Below are 17,967 nucleotides of genomic sequence, written 5' to 3' on the forward strand. Positions count from 1 at the left end.
AAGCCAACGGCGTGAATGACTCAATGTTCACAATACCCAACATAGAGGGAAATAGATTTACCATCCTGATACTTCTGTTGTTTTGTGCATTGGCCTGGAATAGTCTTGATTCATTGTTTTTGCTGTGGTATATGTGGATGCCGGTTCCGGGAGGCCGCGACTGACATCACTGGGAATCCCCGGGGAATCCCAACGTCGTGAGGGGGCGTCGCCCACGACGTCACACCAAGCTCTCTACACTGGACAGATCACAGCCCGGATTGACTGCAAATAGTCCACTGTTGACTGACTGGACTATCTGATGGAGATAATTTGCAAACACTGTTAATTACTTAAGAATGTATGAATCATGTGCTTATGAAATGGCTTTTCTGTGTGTGTGTGTAACTTAGAATATTAGGTGCCACTTAGTCTGCATATGTACAAGAGCATGTTTTGACCAGAGGTGATAAGAAGGTTCGAACTGTGCTTCTTCCGACCTTGCAAAACTTCCATCCTTGCCTCGGACGTGAGAAATCCACCACGTGGTTTTCTCTGCTGAACGCTCAACTTCTGTCTATATAAACCTTGTGCGATGTGTTTATCATTGCTTCACTTTCATCCTTGTGCTGTGAGTGAGCCCGATTGCAATTGTTCTTGTTGAATAAATATACTGATTGACAACTCCGGAGTCCTGAGGTAACTAGGGTGAATTTTCACCTATCATATTTGGGGGCTCGTGACCGGGATTCCAACAACCTCATCGGCTCTCCACGCTGGGCTAATCATCAGGACCTGTATCGTACGGAGGAGTACGAGACTCCGCGTTTTTCTAAAGACTTCCAACTTGAATTGGAAGGAGGCCAGGGCCTGCCAGCGAGGAGAGCCGAGAGTGACGGAATAGAATTGGACTAGGGTATGGACTCCGAGCTGTTTGTGAGTATATTGTTTGTTTGTTGTTTGTTGTGCGTGCACGCTAGTATAGTTTTTCTTGGGGTTGACACTAACTTTTTGCCTGTTTGCCACAGGGGGACAGGGGAACAAAGGTTCATGGAAGGACTTTTTCCTGTTTGCCTCGTGTGTTGAACGAATTGCTAGAATTAGAGAGACTCCTGTTTTCCTGTTGAGAGATGCGCTATGGTTATATAAGCACTGTTCACCTTCCGGTTGTTTGCCTTGTATGAAGGGTGGAAGGAAGGGTAGCGTTCGTTTTTTTTAACGCTAAAGGTTATAAGTAAAGTATGCCATTTACCTTATGTGAAGGATAGCGCTTTGTGTCTGAGCTTGAAACTCTCTAGGCCTATTTTCTCCGGATATTTCTGTATATTTTCCTGTTCGCCTTGTTTGAAGGGAACAAACTTCTCAATTTCTGTTTTCCTGTGGGATCCCCTGATAAGCCTCTGGGTGCTTTAGCAAATAGGCTATATGAAAGGGGTATAATCCTGAGTGAGAATAATAATACAAAATGGGAAACAAGGAATCTAAAATTGATGACATATCCCAGTTAGAGGGGGATATGAAACATATGGCAATACAAGCAAATGCTGACTGTGTAAAGTATAGACATGTAAAAAAAAAAAGATTTTGAATTTGAGGGAAAGAATGTGGTGATAGAGAAATGCAAGAAAAACTTGGATTAAGAGAGGCCCAAATATGGCATAGTGTAGCACAAAGGAGACACAAAGAAAAAAAAGAGTCAGAGATACTCCTGTGTTATTTTTCTGTGCGATTGAGACAAACTTTTTACAATGGGTAAAACACAGATAATTATAGTCATAATTTATGTAATTAAAGGACTGATTTCGCATTACTGAGATGCCTTGACCTGGAACCAGTAGGGGACTGATCACCCCAGGGAAATTCCCTGGCCTCAACCTCCTCACAAAACGAGAGAGACGGAGGACCTCTGGTTGGGCTCGGGTTGACTCAGCATTGCGATCTCAAGAACAAACTATGTCTGAAAATAGAAACATAACTAACCCTAGTGTGAAGAATGAGATAAAGGTAATTTAAAAGGTTTCAAGATCAGTTAGAGGTATTAAGAGAAATACATAAAATGACTTACAAATGGGAAAAAGAAGACGCACATGATAATGGTGGTTTAAAATGTCTACAATAAGAAGAAAATTGTAAACACGGATTTGAAAATGTTTTTGCATTATTGGTTGCGCCAAACAGAGCTAAGCTTATGGTAACGGTTGCAAGAAAGCCAATTACTTTTTGTTTTATTTAGTTTTGTGTGACTCTGATTACTCGAATTAGATGCCCAGAACAGTAAGGTTGTAAGAAGAAATAGACATCTAAAAGCAAGTCTAAAAGAGTCTAAAACAGGAGAGATATTTAAAAATACAGATTATGTTTCAAAAACATGCCCTACAAACTTATTAGGAAGAGATGTGATGTGGGTTTGGCATTAGAATTGTTCCAACAAAAAAATTTAAGCCTGTCACACTAACTACATTAACCTAGACAGGATGGGTGGGGGCTGAGTGCTGGCTCAAAAGACTGTATTCTCACAAGCCATGAGCTCAAACTTAGCTACAGTTCGAGGGACAGTCAATTGTTGTTGAACATCTTGTGCTGTTCTCCAGATAAGATGATTTTAGCAGAAACAAGCCCACAAAATTAGCAGCTGTGGTCCACTAAAGTAAAGCTATCTTAAAAAGCACCTCAGCCACAGACAAAGAAATGAATTATGTATTTTCTGAGAATGACTAACTTCTGTAGCTAATGGATTCCTAACCACGCGTTAGAAACACAAATGTTGCAGAGTTTACTTTATTCTCAGCCCAGGTCAGCAGGAGATATTATTAAAAGGCCTGAAGATGGAAAGCAGGCATTTGAACAGATAAAACAACTGTTGGTCAGTTCTGCTGTCCTAGCACATCCATCTTTTCCAGAAGCTGATTTAACTATTGTTTGTTGATGGTTCAAGCTAATAAACCTTGAACGCATAGCCACTACTTCCACACTATTCCGCACAGGCAGCGGAACTAATTGCACTGATTGCGCACACACATGCAAAAGACCCGGTTTCATTGGGAAACCACAAAGCAGACAAGGCCACTAACCAGGCCAAACTACAACAACCATCTGACACATACACAATTGAAGAATTAGATCTCACAATATTAAAAGATATGCTGCAATATTGAGCCATGGTGAAAACATGCCTCAATAAGTGGGGATAGTAAGCATATATTTGTACTTTTTATTTATATTTCATGAGAAAGATGTTTAATCATTCATTATTGATTTTATTGAGTTAAATCCTAACGAAAGAAAGAAATATTGTCTAGCCATAGACAATCACTGTTCATTCAACCCCCAGTCAGCCGGACTGGTAGAAAAGAATGAACCAAACTATTAAAAGCAATTTGAGAATCTTAGAGTGAAATTAGTGAAACTAAGCATGCATGTTGTTATCACTGTTTGAAATGATGTATGGAAGAATCTGCACTGCCTAAACTCTCAAACCATTTGCTGAAACAGACTAAGAGATTGAATATACATTTGCAGAATATATGGCAAAAATGTGAATTAGCAAAATGCTCTCAGAACTCTCTGTGCTCCGCAGGAACCTGTGAGGCTGAAACCAAGGTTGGGCCAGGAGATTGGGTCCTAATCAACAGCCTCGAAAGAAAACACTGCCATTCGCCCAAGTGGGACAGACCATACAAAGTGCTACTGTCAACATCTACCACAGTCAAAATAGCGGAGAGAGCCACCTGGATACATCTAACAAATTGTAGACGAGTAAGAAAGAAAGAGACAGAGAATAAGAGCTGTCTTCCTCTACAGTTTTCCAAGGCCGGGCCACTGTGACAGAAGTCCAGCTACAAAGGGGATTCTTTGCGTTAGGCAACTTTTCGTCTCAAACCTGGTGAAGAAAACTACACTGTCCAGTGGGGTAAAAGAGCCTAGTGGATACTGGGAGGGCGGGGCGGTCCTATCTCTGTGAAGTCATGGGGAGTTACAAGGGAAAAATGAAATAATGTGTGGAACTTTGGATAATAACTGTACTACTCTACATTTTGTGTACTGTTAACATATTGATCTCAACAGGCGCCGGTCTTGGTCAAATATCCGCAATGGGGCCTACCTAAAGATCATTTGTTGTGGAAAACCAGAATGCCCAAACACACTTTCCACAAAGAGACTGTTTACATTTTCCTGCCCAGTAATATTCAATAGCCAATGTGATCTGCAGAATGCCTGATGGGGAACAGGGCCTTCAAGGACACAGCAAAGAGGCCTTGTTTGAATGTTATCTTTTGACCAGAGGTGATAAGAAGGTTCGAACTGTGCTTCTTCCGACCTTGCAAAACTTCCATCCTTGCCTCGGACGTGAGAAATCCACCACGTGGTTTTCTCTGCTGAACGCTCAACTTCTGTCTATATAAACCTTGTGCGATGTGTTTATCATTGCTTCACTTTCATCCTTGTGCTGTGAGTGAGCCCGATTGCAATTGTTCTTGTTGAATAAATATACTGATTGACAACTCCGGAGTCCTGAGGTAACTAGGGTGAATTTTCACCTATCACTATCTTGTGGAGATTGCATGGATTTAAAACTGCTTTTAACACTTAAATTATCATCAACTTTTTAATACAAAATTAAACTATTTTTATACATATCGCTTTTGTGGTACTTCTGTGTCCTGGCCTTCGTAAATTTAAGGAGGGGCCATACGGCTGACAATTGTTCATTGATCAATGTGTGAAACCAATCCAACATCAAACCAATAACAAAGAGTTCCTATTGTTTTGCTGTGATGAGTTCTCTTGACAACAGGGTCAATCCACTATTGTCTTGTCCAGTGTGTAGTGATTTTGTAGTGACAGGAATACTGAAAAGGGAACACCTAGGGATGCACGCACCGATACCGATACCAGTATCAGGTATCGGGCCGGTACTTCGTTAAAATACTCATACTCGTACTCGTTTTTGAATTGCCGATACCAAGCACCGATACCACTCAACAGTATTTCATTACATCAAACTGGTCGCGCTATGTGGACAATTTTTTTTATTTGTTGTCCTACCTGACTTAAAAGTCTAGGGGGAGACAATGAGCCGGAAACTTGGAGATTCTGTCCAAAAGCTCTTGTGTGTGAAAGTAGGCTTTGAAAGGATAGATGTTTCAACAGGTTTCGCTAGGTTTAGCCGCTAGCATCTCATTAGCGTTCAGCAATTCCTCCGTTTGGCTGCTTTAACGGAAGAGTATAGCCATGTCAGCGATTTGGGCTCATTTGAAGATAAATGACGACGACAGGAGTAAGATCTGCACTGCTACGGTGTCGAGGGGCGGAAAGGAAAGTACTTCGTTTAACACAACATCTGAAGACGCACCATAGTACACAGAGTTCACTAATGCTAGTGGCGCAAGACCGAAGCAACCCATCTTAACTGACGTCTTGCAAAAGAAAAAAACACACACACACAGAAAGTGAGAGGTAGAGAGTGAAGGGACCGGCATTTGAGATTTTATAGTTAATAAGGATATGCCATAGTCAATAATTCAATGTATCTTATACCTAGTTATAATTGTTACTTTTATTTGGATTCCACTAGCATGTAAGCATTTCCTGGGTGAATATACTTGGTTTTGACCTGGGGAGTGAGGTGTGACATTGCTCTCGCCTTCCCCCCCAGGTCGGGACAAAGATCTTTGTATCCAGGGCCTATTTGAATAGACGGTAACACCCCTAAACTCAGCATTTAAGGGCAAATCCTACAATGGATAATTTAGATGAAGCGCTGTGAGGGAGTGTGGATCTTCAAATCTCTGTCTCAACAATGTGTGGCCACCCATTGTTCAAGAATAAACCTGATTCATGACTGACAAACCTAAGACTGGATCTTCAATATATGGTATAAAACTAAATACTATTAAGAGAAAGACTAATAGTGCCACATAGGTTAAGTGATTGTTTGTGTACTTGAGGAGGAGACTCTTTTGGTCCTTTTGTAACTGAAATGTGCTAATGTAATAGTAAGGTAATAGTAATAGTTCTGTTCACTTTTTGTTAAGTAGTGTTGTTAACTATGCAGCAAATTGAATTGCCTTTATCTGGTTATATTTGCATTTTGTCTAATGTGATGACATTGTCTCTTTGAAGGCTTTTTTTGTTGTTGTTAAAACCAGAAAGCTCTGTTTATTTTTGGCTTGGGAAAGCCTTCTGTTAATTTTTTACTATAGGCTTGACATTATCTGCAGAGGATAAAATTAAATCTGCCTTCAAATTAATTGCACTTTCATGGAGACCAAATCTAAAAAGTATCGGTATCGGTATTCGGTATCGGCAAGTACACAAATAAAAATACTCATACTCGTAACGGTTTGTAAATAAGTGGTATCGGTGCATCCCTAGGAACACCCATAAGTGGCATTTCTGGGTTGTTTGTCATAGGGTGTCGATGTTCCCGCCTTGATTACTGCAACGCCCTCCTAAAGGACCTGCCGGCTTGCGTAGTGAAACCACTACAAATGATCCAGGCGCTTCTGGTGTTCAACCAACCGAAAAGGGCACACGTCACCCTTGTACTCATTGACCTCCACTGGCTGCCTGTAGCTGCTCGCATTAAGTTCGAGTCACTTATGCTTGCCTACAGAGTGCTTGATGATTCTGCTCCCACCTACCTAAATGCTCTTGTAAGGGCAAATGTTACACCCAGGATACTGCCCTCTTCTAGTGAGCGTCGTTTGGCAATGCCGTCTGTGCAAGTACGGCAGTCCAAACCATTCTCATTTGTAGTTCCACGTTGGTGGAATGAACTACCTAGCACTACCAGAGCAGGGGCGTCCCTCTCTACCTTTAAGAAGCTTTTGAAGACCCAACTCTTCAGAGAGCACTTCCCGTCCTAACTGGCACTTCGACTAGTGCGTAACTTGCAATTATAGCAGTTAAATTTCTGCACTTTTTCTTTTTTATTTAATTTTGTTATATTTCTTATGTAAAGTAGTATTTATTGTTACACCAGGTTCTATTGCTCGTAGCTTGACTATTCTCTCCCTTGTACGTCGCTTTGGACAAAAGCGTCTGCTAAATGACTGAATGTAAATGTAGTGCCTGTGTAGGCCTACCTTTCATGTAAGTTGACTTCTGTAACAAACACATTTAATCCTAGCCTTATCCTTACTGTAGCAATGAGATAACATTGACAGACGGTCTCCAAAAACGTTTTTCTATCAGAAGAATTAAACATACAAAGATTATTATTCCCCTCTGTGTATTTTTTATTGTCAATGTATTGACCTTTGATTCAACTCTGTTTAAAATGTGCTATCTACGCTCCGCTGCGCATCGGGGTCCTGTTCGTCCCGTGAGGATTTATCTTTCAATAATGACCGCCGGACTATACATTATCCCTTACAAAATGTCACAACATGTTTTTACATCTATATTTAACTGTACCTCAGTTAGCAGCACTGCAAGCTATGTCCGATGAAAGTGTCTGCTGAGTGTAACAACGAACATAGTTAGTGGCACATTCTATTGTTTTAGTCTTTTGTCTTACCAGTGTTCCTCAACGCCCCTAGTCAGTTGTTTGCAGGGTTGGTTTCTGTGCTCAGCGTACCTCCACGGTTGAATGTAGCTCAACCACGTCTCCAGTGGCTGTACCCCCCAAAAAATTATAGAAGAAAAAAAGACGATTAGTAACAGGAACACATTCTGTCCCAAAATCCCAACAGTTAAAATCCACCTTTCCAGTGGTCATTGCATGTTGGTTTCCTCCAACTCTACACACCACTTGAACAAGTCCATCGCCGCCTCCTGGCATCTAATATACCCTTGTATGCAAATGTCCTATGCCACAGTTACTGTTTTTGTTTTACATTATTGAAATAAAAAAAATAACATTCCTGCTGTAAGTTGTTGCATTTACCCATGGATATCATGATGTCATGTTTCCAAGGGTGTCTAAAGTTCTATACAACTGTGCACTTGATCTGGTTAAGGGGCCTTCAGGTTGCCAATCTGGACAGACCTGGGCATGCCTTTGGAGCATGTACGCCCCCGCGGGTACTCACAGCTCTGAAGGTGGGATCCGGTGGCCAGTGTGTGAAACAGTGCTGGAGGAGAGAAAACACTTTACTCTGGATCATGTGAAGAAACCCTCCAGAGATTCCCCTGCATCACAAAGAGAAGAAATAGAGACTCCTGAGTGTAAAGGTTCCCCTTGTCTTGGAAATATACAACAAATGCCCTTTTCTTTAAGACTTGTTGGTAAAGTTAGGTATCAATATAACATTGGTTAGTGGACCATATTGCTTATATTATGATCTCACAGTGACTGTGCATGAACTCTAAAAGCTTAAACTCTAAAAATAGCCTCATAAAGAAAAACTGAAGAGCTGTGAAAACTGAGTTTTTTCTGAAATGGAAAAGGTTTGTTGAGCTGGGTCTTTCGTCTATACGACTACAGTGTTTTCTGTGTTATGTTAAAGAGTTATTTCGTCCATACGACCACAGTGTTTTCTGTGTTATGTTAAAGAGTTATTTCGTCCATACGACCACAGTGTTTTCTGTGTTATGTTAAAGAGTTATTTCGTCCATACGACCACAGTGTTTTCTGTGTTATGTTAAAGAGTTATTTCGTCCATACGACCACAGTGTTGTCTGTGTTATGTTAAAGAGTTATGAAAACATGTTCCAGAGTGGAATCTATTGCAAATGTAAACTGGCAAATACAGAACCTTTAAAAAAAAAAAAATGACGACATGACCCCACATTTATTTATAATGTCTTTATTTATATAATCACTATATTTATATAATTCTATTTCTATGAGGAGGATGTAATCTATCAGGAACATCAGCAACCAAAGCCTTTTCTGGGTTTGTTTAATATAAAGTGATGTTAAATGCTTACAACCTTAAAGTGTAACTGCACCCTAAAATGTTTTTTTTTTATAGCTGTAAACTAAATGATATGATGAAACTCTGATCCCAGCCTATCCTAGCTTGCAACAGCATTTTCACTAGTTTTTATGAATTGGATGAGCATGAGTTCTCAAAACGGTGTTGCTTAGATGCAGAACTTTTTGATATTGCCAAACATTCCATTGTTCTGCCGATGGCCCCTGAGTCACCTCAAGAAAGGACAGGAGTCTCGGAGAGGGGCAGGGGAGGGAGTCCAAACAGGATCTTACCAGACATCAGTGGTGTGAGGGCTCGCATTGGCTTGGCCGGAGAAAGCGTGGAGGTGCTTGAGCAGTTGTCTGACCACCAGCATATGGGCCTCGCTAGGGAGTAGTGCCTCCTAAGTGTGTCATATCAGAAGCCATTTTAGATGCTGCATGGGGCATGCTTTTCAACTTCAGGTGTGTGTTTGTATGGGCTGAACCACTCTGTTCTGTTTTTGACTACAGCCACCTAAATAAGAAGCTTTTTTTTTTAATAAACACCTCATTCTGAAGGATGAGGTTTGTGTATGTGTGTGTGTGTGTTTTCAACAACTTTACAAACTTCAACATTTCCAAAACACTGTATGCTGATGAAGACACAGGTGTAATAAAGATATAGCGCATTACCGTCATGTTACCAGGACACTGTTTCTCTGTGCTGAAGTCCATCATCCAGATCCCTACAAAGACCTGAAAAGGAGAACAGCAGCATGACATGTCATATGCTGAAGGAAAACTGTAACAATTTGAGTGTCTGTCAATGTGTGTGTGTGTACATGTGCTTATGTGTGTGTGTGTGTTTGTACATTTGAGTGTGTCTGTGATTGTATATGTACAGTTCATTCAGAAAATATTCAGACCCCTTCACCTTCTTTTACACTTTGATATGTTTCAGCCTTGTGCTAAAATCATTTAAATTAATGTAATCCTGTTGGTGAGCCCAGTGAGAAGCCCCTGTTAAAAAGCTCTTAGCCGTCCACAACTACTCCGGAGCACATATAAATCTACGAGCATTTTCAAGTGCTACTTACGTCACAATGCTTTCACGAAACTCCCTGAAATGTAAGATGATACTCGCAAGTTTTTGTCCACCTTCCAAAAGGACAATGCCCCTAAGCACACAGTTAAGACAACACAGGAGTGGCTGAGGGGAATTCTGAATGTCCTTGAGCGACCCAGCCAGAGCCCTGACTTGAACCCAATCGAACAATCCTGAAAATGGCTGTCCACAGACTGTCCCCATCCAACCTAACAGAGCTTGAGAGGATCTGCAGAGAAGAATGGCAGAAAATCCCCAAATCCAGGTCTGCAAATCATGTGGCGTCATACCCAAGAAGACTCTCATGTGGCGTCATACCCAAGAAGATCCCCGGCTGTAATGGCTGCCGAAGGTGCTGCAACTAGGTACTGGGTAAAGGTTCTGAAACCTATGTCAATGTGATTTCAGTTTTTCCTTTTTAATACATTTGCAAACATGTCTAAAATCTTGTTTTTCGCTTTGCCATTATGGGGTGTTGACTGTAGATTGATGAGGCAAAAATTCAAACGACGTTAGCATAAGGCTGCAATGTGACAACAACAAACGAACAACAACAACATGTGAAAAAGGGGTCTGAATACTTACTGAATGTTCTGTACATCACATTATGCGTGTCTTACCTGTAGCATAGTCCATGATGCCCAGTTGTCTTGGCAGGCATGCTCTGCTTTGTCGTCGGCTTGTCCTCTCAGGAGGACCCTGGTTCTCACAGAAAACCTGCCTTTGGACTGATCATTCAGCCTGTTGAAAAAGCAAACAGCAAACTCAGAATGGCCTGGTCCTTCCCTCTCTTGTTGTGTGTTGTATGTACCTGTTCGTACCTGTAGTTCAGTAAACTCTTTTAGTCAACTAAACACTCTGTTCTCACACTTTTGTAAGCTGGTGAGTTTTAATAGATTCAAAATAAATAAATAAGGGGGATTGACAATAAGTGGGTAGTAATTTGGTACTACGATGAGACTGTATTTGACCAAGAGGTCATATTGAACTACGTAACAGTCACGTCCTCGGAAGTGCGGTGTGTGTTCATGGTGTCTTTCTATTTATACACTTAAGAGAGTCACCGCCTGTTTCCTTCTAAACATTCTAATACATTCTAAATTCTAAATCTACAAAAGCGTACACTGTACTTTCTGCCCGGACCCTGTTCCATTTTCCTAAATAGAGCATAATATCTGCATTGAACAATACAGAACCCTGTCAAAGCTCTCACTTCTGGAGTGATCGACCTGTGATTGACCGCTATCCTGGGTTATAAAAAGTCTTTCAAAGAAAATCCAGACCTGTGTTTGTACTGAATTTTTTGAGGAAAATAAATGGAATAGTGTAGTTTTGTTTTAATGTTTCCAAAAGGGATCTGTTTTTCATGTCAGGGCAAGTTCTAGGCTGTGATATTTATATCTATAATGATTTGGTGTCAACAAATGGACTTGAAATAAAAAGTTTTTTTCATTGAAATGTTTAGAGAGGACAGATTTCACTCAGTCACTTCATAGATCTGGCCACGCATTCCCCCAATTTTGAAAACGCAGTGACACCTTTCCATATGCACACACACAAACACACACGCACACACAGACTCAAATTCCTCTTCCTGATGTTTTCTATTACGAAATAATCCTCATGCACTTTAACCCCTTGACCAAATACTATTAAAAAAAACTGCCCTGAAAAACGCCCTTGTCACCAAGTGACTAATCAGTGATTCATTCTAAAGGAATTATCACTGAAAGCTCCTTAGTAGTCATGGATACATAATACAAACTGTGAAATGAAAAGAAGGTTGCAATCCTTACCTTGACCTTCCCAATGGAATATCGCCCACTGTTTCAACCACAGAAGGATACGTTGGCATACTAGCCTCCACTGGCAGGAAGTGCGTAAGATAGTCCTTCACCAAGAGGAAGTACACACCGTCAGTCACATTCCACTGCTGGCCTGCGCGCTGGAAGAACCAAAGCACAAGGTCTGATAGCGCATGTATCTGTCAGCAAGACTAGGCTTGCGTTTGAGATATCTTAGGAAATATCAATCAAAGCTCACAAAGGTCCCCAGTGTTTTTTTCACCTTTTGTGTAATGACAGTGGCTGCCAAATATAACATGTGGATTTCAAAACTATCTGTGTTTTTTTTTTTGTTTCAAGGAGAGATAACCGTAGGAATTGGCAAATTAATTTCATTATAATTAGACATACAGTATCGAACAGTCCACTCACCAATTGGGGCATCAAACGATAGTGTTTATGTTTCATAATTGAACTGGAGTGCATCAAAACATCTAATATCAGGGTCATGTTTTATTTGAATGCGTCTGTGTTTCATTTGATTTGCCTCCATGGAAATGTCAAGTATCTCTCACCAGTCCAAAGGATACTGAGGCATAAGGTTTGACTCTGTGTCCGCAGCTTGTCCTGGAACACTGGACAGAGTGCAGGGACAGCCTGAGATATTGAGTCCCTCACAGGACTCTGGGAAGAGCACAGTGAAACAAGAAGAAAGCAGGTGAACAAATTAAACCTACAGGCTTCAATCAGACTGGCAACCATTCATATGTCTTCCACACTGAACCAGCTCAGGACATTTTGGGGAAATATATTGGTACTACCAATTCACCAAATCAACTAATAACAGATACGACCATTTAAACTGAACCTAAAAATAGTGTGTAAATGGCGAGGGAGAGAGGACATGTCCCAAAAGGCTGATGGTTATACTGACTGGTAAGGAGGCCAGGGGGACGTCATAGGAGTAGGCCTTCAGGCTTAGGGTGAGTTTCATCAATGGGCCACTTGAGAAGGAAACAAACAAATGAAGAAAACGGATGACCGGGCTCAGCTTATGGCAATTTAACAAACAAGGTGCTTCCCATGTGAAATATAGCTTTGAAAAACTGACAAGACACAATGCCTATGTCTATTACATACCCTATTTGTTCATTTTGCCAACCCTATGTAGGTGTTTGTAACCTTATGTAGATTGTTGTGTCTTTTGATAAGTTGGTAGGCACAGCTCATACAGTCGTAAATGTACACAGGCAAATCATAGTATCATATATATATATATATATATATGATGACTTATCTGATTATTGATCACTAGTGCTAAATCAAAGCCAAGGCATGGCCCAGCCCCACAAGTGGGCACACAGCTAGACTGTTTCCCCACCTTGGTTGCAGGAGCTTCCTTATGGCGTCCCCTTCGTGACACTGAAGGAGACCCCAGCCAACGGTGGCACCGTCCAGACTCCCAAACACGCGCTCCAGCACCCAGGGGAAGAGGTCATTGAGGTCCTGAAAATAAAAGTGCAATTGCTGTCTTTGTTTATTTACGTTTTCTTTTTTTTCTTTCATTTATTAAAACTTTTCGGTTTATTCACCTACCCTCTTTAACCAATGTCCTTATATTAATAATTAATGAATTCACACAATTCAAAACCCCAAAACTAACCAGACGAGGCCGTATAAAGTGCCATGCTAAATATTCTTTGTGTAACAGTAGTCAGAGGATACAGTGCTGTGCAATAAGTAAACCTCACGCCCCAACCGATGAGCTAATGACAGATTTCCGAGTGGCGGCAAATCTGACGCAGATGTCTGACTATCCGTCAGGGGATTTTCCATTTGCTTTGTCAGGATACCATAGATTTGCTTAGCTGGATTCTAACCCTGGCTGGCCCTCGCAGGGTCTGGATGTTCATCACTCTCTGATGCTCTGACCCTGGCTGGCCCTCGCAGTATCTGGATGTTCATCACTCTCTGAAGGCCTTTTTTCCCATCTTGTTGGGCTTAAGCACTGGTGAATAGCCTTGGTCTTCTGCTTCCATTACGAGATGTATTATTGGGGACATTTGAAAACAGAGAACGTCAACGCTGGAAACATGTAGTAGCCTACACAGTGCAACTCGGTCACATCGGTACACTTTAAATAAATGAATACAGCATTTAAACCTTTAATGAAACTTGTTGATGAAACCAGTGTTTGAGTGTTTTTCAATACCAAAATACACCCACACATCCAAATCTTCAGATCCACCATTCAAACAACCTTCACCCATTGATGCTTCGGTGATCTCATTAGGGCAGGGCTGCCAACTTTCAAAGATGACTTGGTGTGAGAACGCCCAAAATAGTGTTACTATGCAATGTAAATAGATTTTTGAGTCACACTTGCATACGTTTACTGTTGTTCGTTACTGTGAACTACTAGCCAGTTGAAAGAAATCCACGAACGAGCGCAAGATGAGCTCAACAATTGACAAACTTTGGAAACTTTGACAATGACAAGCAAGGACAAGACCCACACTATAAGTAGCAAAGTTACTGTATATGTTTGTGTTTCTTTTGTTTGCCAATTATAAAACAGCTCATATAAATTTCTTGTACTCGAAAATCAGAACCCGAAAACAAGCCCACTGCTCTGAAAATAGGCTACACATTGGGGTTGGAGTAACTTCTATCAACGCCATGATAATTGCTAAATTCAACAGATAACCTATAAATCATTTCACATCTACTTCAGAGCAGTAGCCTACTGTTCTTCCTTGTTACAGCCAGATCTCAGTTTTAAAGTGCCCTCACCAGTGTCGAGTTAAACCAGTGAGGGCTGGTCAAGTGCCCACTAATACGAGAGGCAAAGGGCACAGAGGATGAGCTAGAGAAAGGAGGAGGAAGAGGAGAAGAGAGTGCAGGGCCTAGTGGTACAAGAGGGCAGAGGATGTAGAGGAAGAGCAACAGAGATAAGGAATGCAGTACCGATTGTAAACTCTTGGTGTCCAGACTACACCAATGTGAATTCATTAATTGTAAGGACAGTGGTTAAAGAGGGTAGGTGAATAAAAAGAAAATTTTAATAAATTAAAGAAAAAAATCAAACTTAAATAAACAAAGACATACTACAGATAGTTCCTTTAAGTTAGGCTTACAAGTCAAGGTGTGCACGTGGTTACTTATTTTTTTCATGTCCTCTCTCTGTTACTAATAATTTACAATCTAGAATCTTGGTATTTGGGCAGGCGATCCATATCAGCCTGTCACTGGATTTCTTTCAACTGGCTAGTAGTTCACAGTAACGAACAACAGTAAACGTATGCAAGTGTGACTCAAAAATCCATTGCATGAGTCACATCTCATAGCATATCATGGCAGAAAGTAGTAGTAACACTGTTTTGGGCGTTCTCACACCAAGTCAGCCCTGTTGGCAGAAAAAGCAGAAAGTTGGCAGCCCTGCCCTAATGAGATCACCGAAGCATCAATGGGTGAAGGGCTGTTTGAATGGTGGATCTGAAGATTTGGATGTGAGGGTGTAGTTTGTTATTGAAAACATCCTTAAGGAACAACTGGTGTCCTTTCCTCAGAATCAAAACCAGAAACACCTGAAAACCTGTTCCAATAACAGTGCTACAGCTAGTATATTCTCATTTTAAAATGTATGTTCCGAGGCAGAATGTTTGTTTGTGTTTTGGACTGTATGATTCTGCCATTTGCCCATTTCACCAGTACTATTTTGACAACCCTGGGTTGCAGATAAGAACGCGAACACGGCGTGCGACCCCCATAGAAGTAAGCAAACAAACTGGACCAACAGAGATAATGTTTGATTCTAACCAAACAAAAAAGCCTCTGCATCTTCCTAAAAAAGCCGTAAGAGATGTAGTAAAATGCAGATACATGTTGGAGATGCATTTCAAAGCCAAGAGACAGCCACGAGCTCAGAAGGATTTTAACACAGACAGTTGGCTAATTTTCTCCTGAACAGCTAAGCATTGAGCTTCAGCTAAGGTTAACAAATTGATCATGGCTTCTAGTAAGGATGAGCATTTGAAGTAATTTCAACATTCCAGTACTTGTATTCATACTCTGTGGTCCATGTGAGGCTGGGTTATCAAGGCAGCGAGTATTTGAGTATTTTAACATTTCTCATGTCTGACGTACGTGACACTGAATCTCAGGTATCTCACTAAAGCTCACGGGTTTTCATCCCCCCATAGCATACAATTATAATTATAAGTCCATTAGACTGATGTGCAGTGTGAGTGAGAGACTGCAATGTTGGCACAGTGCTGCTCACTATGTCTGTGTAGCCGTGTTAGGCTACTGTAGTCCACAAAGTTTCAATATTAAGCATCACTGAACAACTTCTCTCGAGGTGAACCAGACCTGTTTACGAAATGCCTCTCAAAAATAGGAATATGCTTGTACATGATGTCTTTGATGTGTATGTGTGGGCGGTTGGGATGTCTCGTATTTTCACAGATTTCAATCACTGACCACACGGATTTCAGTCATGTTTACTTGACAGGTACGCAGGAACTGCCCTCTCTCTTATCTCTGCTGCTCTTCCTCTGCACCACGGGTGTCAAACATGCGGCCCGCGGGCCGGATCCGGCCCACCAATGGGTCCAGCTCGGCCCGCCAGATGACTTTGCTAAGTGTGAAAGTTACAGAAAGACATAAATTGCAAGTAGCTGCCTTTTAAGTTGAAGCTGACTTTGTGGGAGACACAGCTGTCAAGTGGTGCCACTGCTCATTTCCCTCATCTATGAAATGTGCAAATGACCGGAGTTACTGCTGGCATGAGTCGCTAAAAAGACAAAATTACGGAATTGCTGCGGGAGTTTGAGCAGCGGTTTCAGGTCTTTGGTGAGCTTGAGACCGAGTTTGCAGTTTTTTGCTCGCCATTTACAGTTAAGGCTGTGGATCTGCCCGTCGACATACAGCTTGAGATAATTGACTTACAATGTGATCAGGATTTAAAGGACAAATTTTCCTCGTCGGACTTGGACACATTTTAAATGTAAAAGATAAACTGAAGCACAGTATTGGTGAAATTGCACTTGTTTTTCCTAATAAATTTCAAGGGTTGTGAATCAAAATGTCTCTTAAGAATATGGAGGTTTATGAGTAAAAGCATACAGTCCAAACACAAACAAACATTCTGCTCCGGAACATACATTTTCAAAGGAGAATATACTGGCTGTAGCATTGTTATTGGAGAAGCCAGTATTTCAGTTTAACATGTATCCTTAATCTCTGATGACATATCATGTTAACTTTATGATTTAGTACAATCTTAGATATTGGTCCTTTAATTTTTACATTTTTAATGCTGCACAGATGTTTCAGGCACATCCCTTCTTCAGCCTTCTTTTCTGGCAGTCATGTCAAAACCTTGTTTTCTTTATATTTAGCAATAATAGTGATAGTAATCTTTCCATGCATTTAGAAGGATTTTCTTATTGTTTGTGGTTATGGAGTGTGGCAGTTTTGACAGTGAGATGTTTATGGCCTATTGCCATGGCTAATTATTCCTTAACGTAGCCTTTTTACTTGGATGCAAGTTATTTCCGTATCATCTGTCTATTTATGCATCAGGGCGAATTTAGCAATAATTTCAAAGTCCTTATAGGCAAGTGTGACCACTTAACAGCCGTCTTGGCAACACCTCCGGGTAGCTATTTCAGTCAAACAAGATCAGGTTACTATCTAAATGAATGGAGAAAGATTCATAACTCCACATGGGATGGTCAAACAGACATTAAATGTATGTCACATGAATCCACAAAAACAGAGGGAACATTGTTTCCCCAACCGCTCAAATAAGGCTAAAAATAATACTTTATTCTTTTGTTGACTTGTTGACTAAATATGCACCAAATGTACTATGGCAACAGTGGAAATAAACAGAGGACAGGGAGGACAAACATCCATTATGTCATGTCCAACAATGTGAGCTTTATAATAAAGGGCAGGACTTCCAGTTAAAAATCACCCATCCTTGAAAAAGAGATTCTTAATCTCAATAGGTAATTCTCCTGATTAAATAAAGGTTCAATAAAAAATAAAAATAAATGTTTATCTTGACGGATTCCCTCCTATTTCGCCCATTTCCCCGTCAGTGATTTGTCCCCTTCCTTCTGATTCATGCTACCCGTGTGTTATTAATGGGACTGGCCGAGGTTCTGTAATCTGACAGTAGTAGGGTGACCAGGTGTCCTGCTTTGCGATGTACTGCACAGCATTTTCACCTTTACTCACACGGA

The 17,967-nt window shown here is 40.9% G+C and overlaps 2 long non-coding RNA genes across 2 annotated transcripts; both read right to left on the reverse strand.

Moving 5' to 3' along the window:
• Positions 1-6,931: 6,931 nt before the first annotated feature.
• LOC105894688 lies at positions 6,932-9,372 on the reverse strand. The gene is made up of 3 exons (XR_006152477.1): positions 9,137-9,372; positions 8,016-8,115; positions 6,932-7,599 (listed from the first exon to the last, which is right to left on the reverse strand). It is a non-coding gene; the product is annotated as an uncharacterized LOC105894688 (long non-coding RNA).
• Positions 9,373-9,426: 54 nt separating this feature from the next.
• LOC122132997 lies at positions 9,427-12,738 on the reverse strand. The gene is made up of 4 exons (XR_006152478.1): positions 12,648-12,738; positions 11,726-12,397; positions 10,550-10,670; positions 9,427-9,580 (listed from the first exon to the last, which is right to left on the reverse strand). It is a non-coding gene; the product is annotated as an uncharacterized LOC122132997 (long non-coding RNA).
• Positions 12,739-17,967: the final 5,229 nt, after the last annotated feature.

Source organism: Clupea harengus, chromosome 7, assembly GCF_900700415.2.
Source record: "Clupea harengus chromosome 7, Ch_v2.0.2, whole genome shotgun sequence".
NCBI lineage: Eukaryota > Metazoa > Chordata > Actinopteri > Clupeiformes > Clupeidae > Clupea > Clupea harengus.